We start from the raw sequence: 12,633 nt of genomic DNA on the forward strand, positions 1-12,633 counted from the left end.
ACCACCTCCTCCATTCCCCCAACACTTGTTATTGTCCATCTTTTTACAGCAACCCTAGTGAGTGTGGGGTAGTCTCACTGAGGTTTTGATTTGTACTCCCCTGATGACTAATGATGTTGATCATCTTTCTTTCTGTGTGCTTATTGGTCTTATGTATATTTTCCTTAGAGAAACAGCCATTCAAACCCTTTTCCATTTCTAAATTGGGTTGAAATTTTATTGTTGAGTGGTAAGAATTCTTTTTATCTCCTAAATAGAAGTTCTTTATCAGATATTTAATTTGCAGTATTTTGTTCCATTTTGACGCCTGTCTTTTCATATTCTCGCGAGTGTCCTTTGAAGCACAAAAGCTTTTAATTTTGATGATGTCTAACCTGTCAGCCTTTCCTTTGGTTGTCAGTGGCTTGGGGCTGTAGCTAAGAAAACATCGCCCGATCCAATCAAAAAGAGTTATGCTTACGTTTCCTTCTAAGAGTTTTATAGTTCTAGCTCTTACATTTAGGTCTTTGATCCATCCTTTTTTATTTGTATTTTTCCTTTTTAATTTTTTTTACGAGGTTCATTTATTTATTTTTGTTTGGTTGTGTTGGGTCTTTGTTGCTGCACATGGGTTCTTTCTAGCTGTGGTGAGTAGGACTACTCTCCACTGTGGTGGCTTCTCTTGTTGCAGAGCATGGGTTCTAGACTGCTGACTCAGTAGTTATGGTGCCCGGGCATCGTTGTCCCTCCTAAAGTGCAATCTTCCCGGACTGGGAACTGAACCCGTGTCTCCTGCACTGGTGGGCAGATTCTTTTTCACTGAGCCGTGGTAAATAATGGAGCTTCCATCAAATGGAAGCTCCTTTGATCCATTCTGAGTCAAACTTTTGTAAATGGTGGGAGGTAGGGGCCCAACTTCATTCTTTTTCAATTTGGCTACCTAGTTGTTCCAGTACCATTTGTCAAAACGACTATTGAGCACTTGAATTGCAGCTAATCTGAACTGAGGTGTGCTATAAACAGGATGCATGCTGAATTTCAAAGGCTTAGTGTGAAATAAAAAGAATGCAAAATATATCACCATAATGTTTAGACGAATTACATGTTGAAGTAATAGTTTTTAATAGATTGAATTAAATAAAATGTATCATTAAAATTCATTTCATCTGTGTTGTTTTACTTTCTAAAACGTGCCTACATATGTGGGTTGTGCCCTCTTCCTGTCGGGATTTGGACAATGTTGGCTTGGAAGAAGAAATAAAAGACAGAAAGGGCTGTGGAGGTGTTCCTTCCGCCCCACGTTAGTCGTGGAATTGTTTCAGGCAGACACCTATCCTCCTGCTTCGGGCATGGACCAATTTCTCAGGCACCAGGAACTCTGTTTCCCAGAGAAGAAGCCATTAGGAGCAGAGCTGGAAAGGCAAGCAGCTTTTTCCGGTTTGAACTGGTTTGAAACAACGGTCAAAGCCACTATTTGTGTCTGGCTTCAGGTTTTGTGCTTTCGATCGAGCCTTATGCAGCCAAACAGACTCTGGGCTGCTCCCCTCCTCCTTCACCAATATAGAAAAGATGTCAGCCCAGGGCTGGGGGCTTTGGCTTTACCTTAGGGGGCCGGCAGACTGTGGACGCAAGCTCCCTCCAGTAATGGGTAATCATGACATCCACTGGCGGGTGGCACCTGGACACACGGCCTGGTCCATCCTGCTCCGCAAACCCACAATAAGCATCTGCCCTGGGGGCTCCAGATGAGCCTGCCCACCTCTCCTGGTGGGGCCACTGCTTCAAGATCGACACGCTTGGTCCCCGGCCTGCACTGGAACACGGGGCAAAGCCACTTCCCATTCTGCAGCACACGTGGGCCCCTTTCCTGTAGCCGCCTGAGGGCAGAGCTCCCGTGAGGATACAGCTCAGGGACGGTAGGCGTCTGGTCCATGCAACACAGCGAACGTGCGTTGGAACTGGAATCAGGACCCAGGTCTCCTGACAGTCACTGCACAGTTTTCTTTACACCTTTGTTCTCAGTCAGCCAGGCTTCAGGGTGATGATACCTAAGCCAATGAAGGGAAGGTACTGATCATTTATTGAGTTTCTCTCCTACCATAGGCTCTGTACACACATCACCTCTTTTAGTCCAAGGGAGGCATTAATATCCACATTTTACAAATTAGGAAATCAGAATCCTGGATTCTGGATTAGGGCTCCATTAGGGTGGTTGAAGAGAGTATTCTAGGATTGTTAAAGGAGAGAGAAGGAAAGAAAGAGGAGTCAAGGAGGGAGGGGTTAATTTTTTTTTTTTTTTTTTTAACACATTCAATGTTGCTCATTTAAGCCTGTCAACCTCCCCAATGAGAGATTCAGTGAATTTAAGGAATCTCCCAGGAATTCCCTGGAGGTCCCATGATAAGGACTCCGTGCTCCCACTGCAGGGGACACAGGTTTGATTTCTGGTTTGAGAAGACTTCCACACGGTCCTGACGAGGGTGGCTGCAGGAACTTGGAATCCCATTGACTTCCCTCTGCTCCTCAGAGCCTGCCTTTGGTGATGATAGGAGAGGAGTCGGCCCCGAGCCCCCACAGCAGACAGGCTCCCTTCCACACCCTTACCCTGCTCCTTAGAAGCTTGGGGAGGGCTCAGAGAGCAGGGTTAGAGGCCGATACACTGCTCAAGGACCAGAATGAGGTCCTGAAAGCCCCTGGTCCTGAGATTGGGGTCTGGCTCCCAGCCCTGGGATTAGAGAGGGACAGCAGGGCAGATGGATGGGAAACAGAAGATGGGAAGATACGCAAGGCATGTCTGAGGCAGCTCAGGGGATCATATCAGAAGACCCCAGATTAGGGGCCCTGCAGAACACACGGTCATTTCCCACAGCTCAGGAGGCCAGAAGTCCAAGAAGGAAGCGTCAGTTGATTCAGAGTCTGGTGAGGACTCTTTTCCTGGCTTGCAGATGGCCTCCCTCTTGCTGTGTCCTCACATGGCCTCTAGGGACAGAGGGAGAGATCACATTCTCTCCTGTTCTTCAAGGCCACTAACCCGAAGGGATTAGGATCCTAGCTTTATGACCTCATTTAATCTTAGTTATCTCCTAAAAGGCCTAGCTTCAAAAACTGGAACTTTGGGGGTGTTAGGGCTTCAGGATATCAATTGCAGGGGTTGGGGGGAACCTGATTCAGTGCTGAGAAGGGTGGTTGCTCTAGGGGAAGGGACACTCTAGTTTGTCTTGACCACCGCCCCAGAGCTTGCAAGGATAAAAGAGAAAGGGAGACCCATCGCGATGTGCCCTCGAGTCACATTCCCTGGGTGACCCCAAAGGTCGCAGCATCCGCCTCAGGGGCTGTCATGAACACTGGTGGACCTCAGGGATAAGCTAGATGGTCTAAGGATTCATTTCCACACCTCTGATCACTGATGACCAGAGGCAGAATCCAGTGACCCTTTTTCCTGGTGCTGCCAGCCAGTGCTCTGCCTATTTCCTCTGCTTTGAGCTTCCGGGGTCAGGAGAAGAGCGGGCAGCCAGAGGAGCCACCTTGCCCACTCTGTTCCACATCCTAATTACAAGTGAATCAAAAGAGGACCTGGAAACACGCTAGCCTCCGCTTTCTCAAACATTTAGGAACAGGGGTTTGTGAGCTAGAACTTCATTTATTTGAAACAATCTCCCTAGTAAGACACGCACTCAAGTTCAGCAAAGTACTACAAATAGTTTATTTAAGTAGAATTTTTTTTTTTCCAATGCCTGTGTGGGCCCAGCACAGTAACATTTTGAATTGGCTTTAAACCTGGCTATCACTGATTGTATATGCAACGTTGGAGACCTCATTTCTCTAAGCAGAGGTGTCCTCATCTATAAACTGGGGAAACAATCTCAAGAACGTTAGAGATAGCATATGTAAGAGTGCTTCAAAAACAACATCATACTCCAGACACAGGACACAAATTTATGAATACCAAAAGGCAAAGGGGGTGGGGAGGGATAAGTTAGGAGTTTGAAATTAGCAGATGCGTGTTGCTACATATAAAACAGATAACCAGCAAGGACCTACTATACAGCACAGGGAACTATACTTTTTAAAAACCTAAAAAGGAAAAGAATCTGAAAAAGGATTTTATATATATATATATATATATATATATATATACACACACACACACATATATATATACACACACACACACATACACATATATGTATATGTATGTATATACACATAAGGGCTTCCCAGTGGAAAAGAATCCACCTGCCAATGCAGGAGACACAAGAGATGCAGTTTCAATCCCTGGGTCAGGAAAGTCCCCTGGAGGAGGAAATGGCAACCCGCTCCAGTATTCTTGCCTGGAAAAATCCCATGGACAGAGGAGACTCCTGGGGTACAGTCCATAGGGTTGCCAAGAGTTGGACACGACTGAGTCACTGGGAACAATATACACACATATATATATAACTGAGTCACTTCGCTGTATATCTGAAACACTGTAAATCAACTATACTTCAATAAATTAAATAAAAAAGAAGACAGACTCTAAAAACAAATTTTGTACATACAAAATCGAATAGATGAAAATATTTAATATCTGTCTTAGGCAGAAGGTGAATGGTAATCTTCATCTCCAAGGAGATCTTAGAAATAATAACAAAAAGGCAAGTATTTTGTAATAAAGGAAAAGAACTGAAAAAGAACACACACATATACTTGTGCTCTCGGCAGTGAAATCCTGACCACTGGACTGCCGGGGAATTCTCCGTACACCTGGAACTAACACAGAATTGTAAATCAACTACCTACTGACGTGAGAATGTAAGTTACCCTATCGTGTCCAGCTCTTTGTTTCCTCATGGACTGTAGCCTGCCAGGCTCCTCTGTCCATGAAATTCTTGAGGCAATAATACTGGAGTGGGTAGCCATTCTCTTCTTCAGGGGATCTTCCCCACCCAGGGATTGAACCCTGGTCTCCCGCATTGCAGGCAGATTCTTTACTGTTTGAGCCACCAAGAAAGCCAAATCAACTACACCTCAATTTTAAAAAAGCACAAAACTAAGTCAAATATCATTAAGAATAATCAGAATCATTCCTGACTTGGAGTTTTCACAGCCATCGAATGGAAGACAAATTATATGACACTTGTTATGGGTCCAATTGTTCTGCCATAAACATGTTGATGTCCTAACCCCCTGGTACCTGGAGTTGTGACCTTATTCGGAAATAGGGTCTTTGTAGTTGATTAACTTCCTATAAAAGGGGAAACCTGGCCCAGGGACAGACACGCAGAGAGAAGGTGATGTGAAGATACAGGGAGAAGACAGCCACCTACAAGCCAAGAGACATCCGAAGCTACAGAAGCTAGGCAAGAGGCCTGTAAAGACTTTGGTCTCTGCTGAGAAGGAAAGATGGAGACCCTGGGTACCACAGCTGGCTCCGATGATGTCACCACAGCCCAGTACTCTTCCTGCTGTCATTACAGCATTTTAACATTTATTTATTTATTTTGGTTGCACAGAGTCATTGTTGCTGTGTGTGGGCTTTCTCTAGGAAGAGTAGTTGGGGTTATTCTTCCTAGTAGTGCACGGGATTCTCATTGCGTGGCTTCTCTAGATGCAGAGTAGAGGCTCTAGGCAGGGGTCAGTGAGTGTGGCATGTGGGCTAAGTAGTTGTGGCTCCCAGGCTTTTTGCTTGGTGGCATGTGGAATTCTCCAGAACCAGAGGTCAAACCCATGTCCCCTGCACTGGCAGGCAGATCCCTCCTGCTGTATTTAAGGCTTCAATCAGGGCCGCCTAAGAGACTTACTCCCTCCAGGTACAGTTTTGTCATTTGCCTGCAGAAAAAGGGGTCTGGGCTCAGACCACCTTGCCTGCCGGCCCCCCTGCCACCAGCCAATTCCCCCCAAAGCCACCCACCACCATTTCTCTCTGCAGCCTCCCGAGTGGTGGGGGTTCCACTCACCGTGCTTTTGTGGAGGAGGATTTGATGGAGATTTGAGTTTTCCCCTGGAGACGCTAGGAAGACAGTTTGTCTCAGCCTAACACTAAGGCCCAGCTTCACATTTATGGCTGTTTCTGTGGTTACCTTTCTTCGGGGATGTTTGGGGTGGGTGGTGATGGTAGAGGTGGGGGCGTGTGCATATCTGCTCTTCTAGAACCCAGATTTTCTGAAGCCACTGGCAGGGTGCCTTGGGAGGCACAGACCCCCATTTTTGCCTGCTAGCTGCTCACCACACGGCAGGCAGACAGGAAAGTCTGCAGGAAACACGGGTCCACCTCCCCCTGAGACCTAGGGGCTCTCAGCCCAGAGGATGAGATGGCAACCAAGCCCCTTCTTCAGCAGAGACTGAAGACCCACAGAATGTCAGGGAGGGAGGAGCCAGAAGAAGCCTGCTCCTGTCCATTTTACAGGTGGGGAAACTGAGGCTGAAGGAGTCCAAGTCAAGTCAGTGAAAGTCACTCAGTCGTGTCCGACTCTTTGTGACCCCATGGACTGTACAGTCCATAGAATTCTCCAGGCCAGAATACTGGAGTGGGTAACTGTTCCCTTCTCTAGGGGACCTTCCCCACCCAGGGATCAAACCCAGGTCTCCCGCGTTGTGGGCAGATTCTTTACCAGCTGAGCCACAAGGGAAGCCCAAGAATACTGGAGTGAGTAGCCTTTCCCTTCCCCAGGGGATCTTCCCAACCTAGGGATCGAACCCAGGTATCCCACATTGCAGGCAGATTCTTTACGAATTGAGCTATCAAGGAAGCCCTTCTACATATAATGGAATAGTATTCAGCTTTAATATGGAAGGAAATCATGTCACATGCTCCAACGTGGATGAACCTCGAGGATGTTATACTAAATGAAATAAGTGAAAGTCGCTCAGTCCTGTCCAACCCTTTGTGACCCCATGGACTGTACAGTCCATGGAATTCTCCAGGCCAGAATACTGGAGTGGGTTGCCATTCCCTTCTCCAGGGGATCTTCCCAATGCAGCGATTGAACCCAGGTCTCCCGCACTGCAGGTGTATTCTTTACCAGCTGAGCCACAAGTGAAGTCCAAGAATATTGGAGTGGGTAGCCTTTCCCTTCTCCAGGGGATCTTCCCAACCCAGGGATCCAACCCAGGTCTCCCTCAGTGCAGGCGGATTCTTTTACCAGCTGAGACACCAGGGAAGCCGCCAGAACTGGAACCCAGGCCTCCCTCCGCCAGGCCCCTGGGCTCCTTCCCTGAACCACACGCGGGAAGGTTGGGGCCATCTGCTTACAGGACGGGCAGGGGGGTGGTACCAGAAGGGGCCTGGCCGGCGGCCTGGGGCGACTTGAGAGGCTTCTTCGCCCTCCTGGGCCACCGGGGCCGCACTTCCTGGCAGAGAACCCGGGAGGACGCGGGGCGGGCCTCTCCCGGGCACCGCCCCACAGGCCTCTCCCATACTCTCAGGCCAGGGGCCAAAGGTTAGGAAGGCGGAGCTGGCGCTTGGTTCCGCCCCCTACCTCGAGATCCACGCGGGGCAGCAAGGGGTCGGCGTGGAGAGGGCGGGGGCGGGGCGCGGCAGGGTCAGAAGTGGGGGGCGGTTACAGCCGGGGGTGGGACCAACGTGGGTTGGTGGGCGGGGTTAAATGGAGGGGCGTGGCCGAGCGGGGGCGGGTCTGCAGGAAACTTGAGCTCGCGCCCCGCCTCCGGCCCCCGCCTCCGGGCCCCGCCTTCGCGTCCCCTTCCTTCCCGGGGCTGGCGGGCGGGCCGCGGCGACTGCAGGCGGCGGACTGGCGGCTCTGCGGACGCGCGGGCGCCTCCACCTCGCTCCCTCCCTCTCTGCCGGCTTCCTTTTGTCTTTCTGCGAGGCGATGAGCGCAGGGCCAGCGCGGCGGCTGCGGGCGCACGGAGGCCCGCGCTCCTAGGCACCCCTTCCCTGGCCTCGGCGCGCCAGTCCCTCGCAGCGGCCCGTGCCCGCCCCCAGTGCCGGCGGCACGGAACTTGGGCTCGGGGAGCTCGACAGATCGCGTCCTGCGACGGAGCAGGTAGGAAAGGGGTTGGGCTGCGGGTAGTGCGGGGCGTGTGCTGCGGTCGGGCTCTCTGCGTGTGTGTGTGTGCGTGTGTGTGCTTGTGTGCGCGTGTGCCGGCGGTGATTGTGTTTCTCTGCGCTGTGGAGTTGTGGTTGACTGAGTACGGCGGTGTGTCCCTGGAATGGCGTGTCCTCGTGGGGCATCCGTGTGTGCAGCTGGAATCGGCACATTTGGGGGCTGCGTTTGTGGAATCGTGTCGGGGCGCAGTTGCTGGTGGGGACCGGTGCGTGGAGTGTGTATCGTGTGTGAGCGGCTGTGCGTGTCGGGGTGCGGATGGGCAAGGTGGGCGTGGGCGGACCAGACCCGAGCGCAGAGCCGCGCGGGTCCCGGCCGGCCAGCGCAGTGCGGAACTACAGACAGAGCAAGGATCCGAGGCCCGGGGTGGGGGGTGGCTAGCCCGGGCTTCGGGGACAGCCCGGCGACCCCCACCCGGGGACAGGTCCGCGCGGTCCACGTGAGTCGCCTGTGCGCTCTGGCCAAGGGAGGGGGCCGGCTCGGCGGCCATCTGCTCGCCCCTTCCCAGGCGGAGGGGCGGCGGGCAGAGCCCTGCGGCGGAGTTAGAAGCCGGGGCATCGCGGGGACTCGGGCCCGCGCCACCTGTGCCAGGTACGCCACCATCCCGGATCGCGGTTTTCTTATCAAATGGGGACAGTTCCCCCCTCCCTCGGGGTCTGTCGTGACGGTTAAAATGAGAAACACTGTAGCTCTCTCTCGTTCGGCCGAGTGCCGGGCACACAGTAGGTGTTAGGTTAACTGGATTAGCGTCTCACTTTAAAAAAATCCTTTCTTTCCCCCTTTATCGTGGGAGAGGCTCCTGTTCCACACCCCCCCCCACCCCCGCCCCGTGTGTCGTGTGCTTCTCCCGCCGCCCTAACTTAACCATGAAGCTCGGAGACCCGAAAAAGTTTAGGCGGCCGGCGGTCCCGTCTCCCCGCCTCTGCTCCGGGCCGGCGCCGCCTGGAAGGTGTAGGAGCGCGCAGCGCCCGGCGCCCGCCCTTCTCCAGCCGCTAAGCCTGGCGCGCCCGAGCGGGGGTCCCTCTCCTGGCCGAAAGCAGAGGCTGCGGGAGTCGGGAGCCCTTTTGTTCAACAAGTTGCCTACTCCCCGGGGGCGTGCGGATCTGCCATCCGGGAGCCCAGCAGTGAGAAAGTGGCACTCGCCGCAGAGACGCATCTCGGGCTCCCTGGGCACCCCTGACCAGGCCTGGTCACGCGGAAGGCTGCCCCCTTTTCCTCCCCGCCAACATCCACTCCCCCCTAGAGGAGCATGATTGTCAGGATGGCGAGTCCTGCCTTGGGCGCTGGCATCGAACGCCCTACGTTCTCCACCACCCCCCCCCCCAACCCCCCAATCCCTTCTCCCTTTGATCAGCCTTGTGCAGGAAGCTGAGGGTCTGCGTGGGACTCTTTTCTCCTAGTCCCACGCCTTAATTTTTAATGTTTAGTGCCAAACCTGGTGCTCATTGAACTGCAGTGACTGTGCACGCAGCTCTAACCAGCATTCGCTTTCAGGCGGAGTTCGGCCAGCCACACCAGAGCGCTTGCTCAGACCCAGCACGGCCAGCTGGCCAGGGCTGCTCTGCCGCCTGCCTTCTGCCATAGCCCGGGATTCCTCCCTTTCATTTCTAGTTTCTTCCTCCCAGGACCCTTCTCAGACGGGAAAAAAAAAAAAACAAACCCCAAAATACAGCTTTCACCAAGGGAGCAGCAGACCTCATGGTACATGTGGTTCTCAAAATGAAATGCTGGCATGGAGTGGGCAGGGGCTGCACTTGGGTCCCGGTGCCTTTCCAACTGTCCAGTGCTCTTGGCTGGTGTTCTCAAGGAAGCTTCCACAGGCTTCTATGACACAGGAGCAGAAACCTCTGGCTCGGTTCCTTTGGTCTGCCTTCTGCTGGGACCCAAGCCCTGAGATCTCCACAGTGATTGCAGGCCAGGGGAACCGAATAATAAGCTAATTTGTCATCCTCAGTTGGTGTTAGGAGCACACTTAGAATGCAACCTGCTTTTCGTGTTTCCATAAAAAGATTTTATATCCTAGAGGAGAAGAAGACTCTTGATCTGTATCCTATTCTCATCCCCATAATCAGATTTCAACAATAATATTAAAAAAAAAAAATCAGCCTCACTTTGTCTGCTTAGAAGACAGAGCAAAAGCTGGGATTTCCCCCTCCCCCCTAGTTAAAACCAGCCCTTTGTCTTAAGGAAAACAGTGTTATGGACTTAGATCTATTTCTGTTTCACTTTTGAAAGCGCCTGTAATTACTGAGCTCTTGAGGTTTTATTGGATAATGTGTTGGAAGGAAGGGCTAGGGATTCTGCCTCTCGCTTGCCATGGGATGTGGTGCCATGTTCTCGCCTTGCCTGCTTCATTTGTGTTCCGATTTTTGTAAGTTGGGAAGCATACATCAATGTGTGATAATAATTTGGGAGACCTGGCTTTGGGAGTCAGATGCCCAGAAGAACAGAGATTTGCCCCAACACTAGCCAATGACCCACTCGTTTTCAACAAGCCCTTCTCGAGAGATACTCCAAGACAAATAAAAAGCTTGAACAAATTCCTTCAGGATTTCTCCTAAAGTCCCTTTCTGGCTGCAGGGCTGTGCAGAATTAGAAAAACAGAAGGTCAACGAGTGGGGTCTCATTGGCCCACACTCCCTAGCCCGAGCCTTGCACTCACCAAGCCCCCTTTCTACCTGGAGCTCCTGTGGCGTTTTGTCTGGTGCAGAGGTAGGGCTGTCATCCAGGGCTTGCAACTCCTGCCCTCAGGGCTCCGCACACATAATTTCAACATTCACATGAAATACAATGGTGAGTGTTTGCTCTTCGGAGTAGTCTGTCTTCCCCTTCCTCCAACAGGCCTTCCCCCAAACTTACTTATGGTAAGACCTTGCCTTGCCCCTTTGGAAGTGGTGAAGTGCCATGGTCTGATAGTCCAGGATACTAAATTAATAAGGAGCCCCAGAATTTATTTGGCACCAGAGAGTAAGCCTCCCGGCAGCTGACATTTTATCTAGGTTGAGGATTGGATTTGTATGAGAATTTAGCGTTCCAGGAAGACCTAAACTGTGCTTGTTTGTTGCAGGTTGATGCTTCCAGTTTATGAGTTGCCAGCCCAGACTTGATGGGAGATTATGTGTGTTTTGCTAGTTTGTCAGCCCCTGATGTCATTGTGCTGGGGAAAGAGAGCCCTTGGAGGCTTAATCATACTCTACCTTGGGACTCATCATCCTCCTGTAGTCTCGTTGGATTCCTTGTATGTTTTCATGCCCACCTGCAAGGCTGCACATCTGTGCATCTCGTGTGGGTCTTATCCTCTTCCCTTTAGGCTCAGTTTCCAATCAGGATGATGGAGGGTAATCATGTATGGAGACAGCAGAGCGGACTTAGGGTCTTTCGGTGCCACTTGCCCCATGGAAAAAAACTTTCAAATCACTTTTCACCAAAAAGAAGAAACAAAAAATGCGTTGAAATCTACTCGTGTGGATTTCATGTAACTTCAGGTAATCCATACGGTTTGATAGGTGGAACATGTATTAGGCACTGAGCAAGGTGCAAGTCTAAAGAATTTTTAAAAAATTATCTGAAAAGCACAGTGAATCCTTTCAGAGAACCTTGCCTTGGCCATGCCATTTCAAGTCAAATTGAATTTCAGAGGCAAAGCTTCACATCTTGGTGTTTGTGACACGTGACTAAGTAAAGACACTGTCTGAAAGGCCTCAGGCTCCCTCCCCTGCTGCATTGGGGTGGCCAAGATGCTTTCCTTTTACCGTTTCATTTGCCTTCAGAGGGGCTTCCCTGGTAGCTCAGCTGGTAAAGAATCTGCCTGCAATGGAGGAGACCCTGGTTCGATCCCTGGGTCGGGAAGATCCCCAGGAGAAGGATTAGGCTACCCATTCCAGTATTCTTTTATTTTTTTCCCACTCTAGTATTCTTGCCTGGAGAAGCTCATGGACAGAGGAGCCTGGCAGGCTACAATCCATAGGGTCGCAAAGAGTCAGACACAACTGAGCAACTTCTTCTTGCTGTACTTACATTCCTTCATAAGCTCAGTCACCCCTCTCCCCCACCCCCACTTGCTAATCCAGCTGCTGTGTTTTCTGGGTATTTGTTTCTTTTTAGAGTTTCAGGTACAACCCAGGTTGGCAGGAAGCCAGGAGACTGGGGTGGGCCTGCCTCGTTAGATGAGAAGTCTTCTTTGAGGAGCTAGTGATGGGTTTCTGACCCTTGGCTAAGAAACACTCAGGATTGTTCAAATCTTAACTCCTTGGATAAAGCCGCCATGATCCTGGACACAGGAAGAAAGTTTTGGGGTATGTTTCGTTCCTCTTAGGGAAGTCTTCCCCAATTGCCTGAATACCCTGTTGTCCTAGCTAGTCTTCCCTTGCCGTGTGTCCCCTTCAGCAAGGGAGGTGTCCCCTTGGTCGGGCACCTGCTGTCGCCTCGGTGAGCTCTCCACCGCTCTGACCGAATGCTGTTGCGTGTGCTGCACACTTCATTGTTGTTCAGTTGCCAAGTCATGTCTGACTCTTTGCAACCCCATGGACTGCAGCACACCAAGCCTCCCTGTCCCTCACCATCTCCAGGTGTTTGCCCAAGTTCATGAACTTGATGCCATCCAATCATC

The 12,633-nt window shown here is 51.2% G+C and overlaps 1 protein-coding gene and 1 long non-coding RNA gene across 2 annotated transcripts in view; one reads left to right on the forward strand and one right to left on the reverse strand.

The window, feature by feature from the left end:
* Positions 1–1,077: 1,077 nt before the first annotated feature.
* Positions 1,078–7,328, reverse strand: LOC133065451 (uncharacterized). Its single transcript, XR_009694891.1, has 2 exons — positions 7,214–7,328; positions 1,078–2,027 (listed from the first exon to the last, which is right to left on the reverse strand). It is a non-coding gene; the product is annotated as an uncharacterized LOC133065451 (long non-coding RNA).
* A 342-nt stretch (positions 7,329–7,670) lies between these two features.
* The window catches only part of HPCAL1 (hippocalcin like 1), a 114,834-nt gene continuing 109,871 nt past the window's right edge, over positions 7,671–12,633 (forward strand). Inside the window, exon 1 of the mRNA XM_061154810.1 lies at positions 7,671–7,964. The gene's annotated coding sequence lies outside the window, so the exon portion shown is untranslated. The remainder of the gene's footprint in view (positions 7,965–12,633) is intronic.

The sequence above is a fragment of the Dama dama genome, chromosome 11 (assembly GCF_033118175.1).
Source record: "Dama dama isolate Ldn47 chromosome 11, ASM3311817v1, whole genome shotgun sequence".
Lineage (NCBI taxonomy): Eukaryota > Metazoa > Chordata > Mammalia > Artiodactyla > Cervidae > Dama > Dama dama.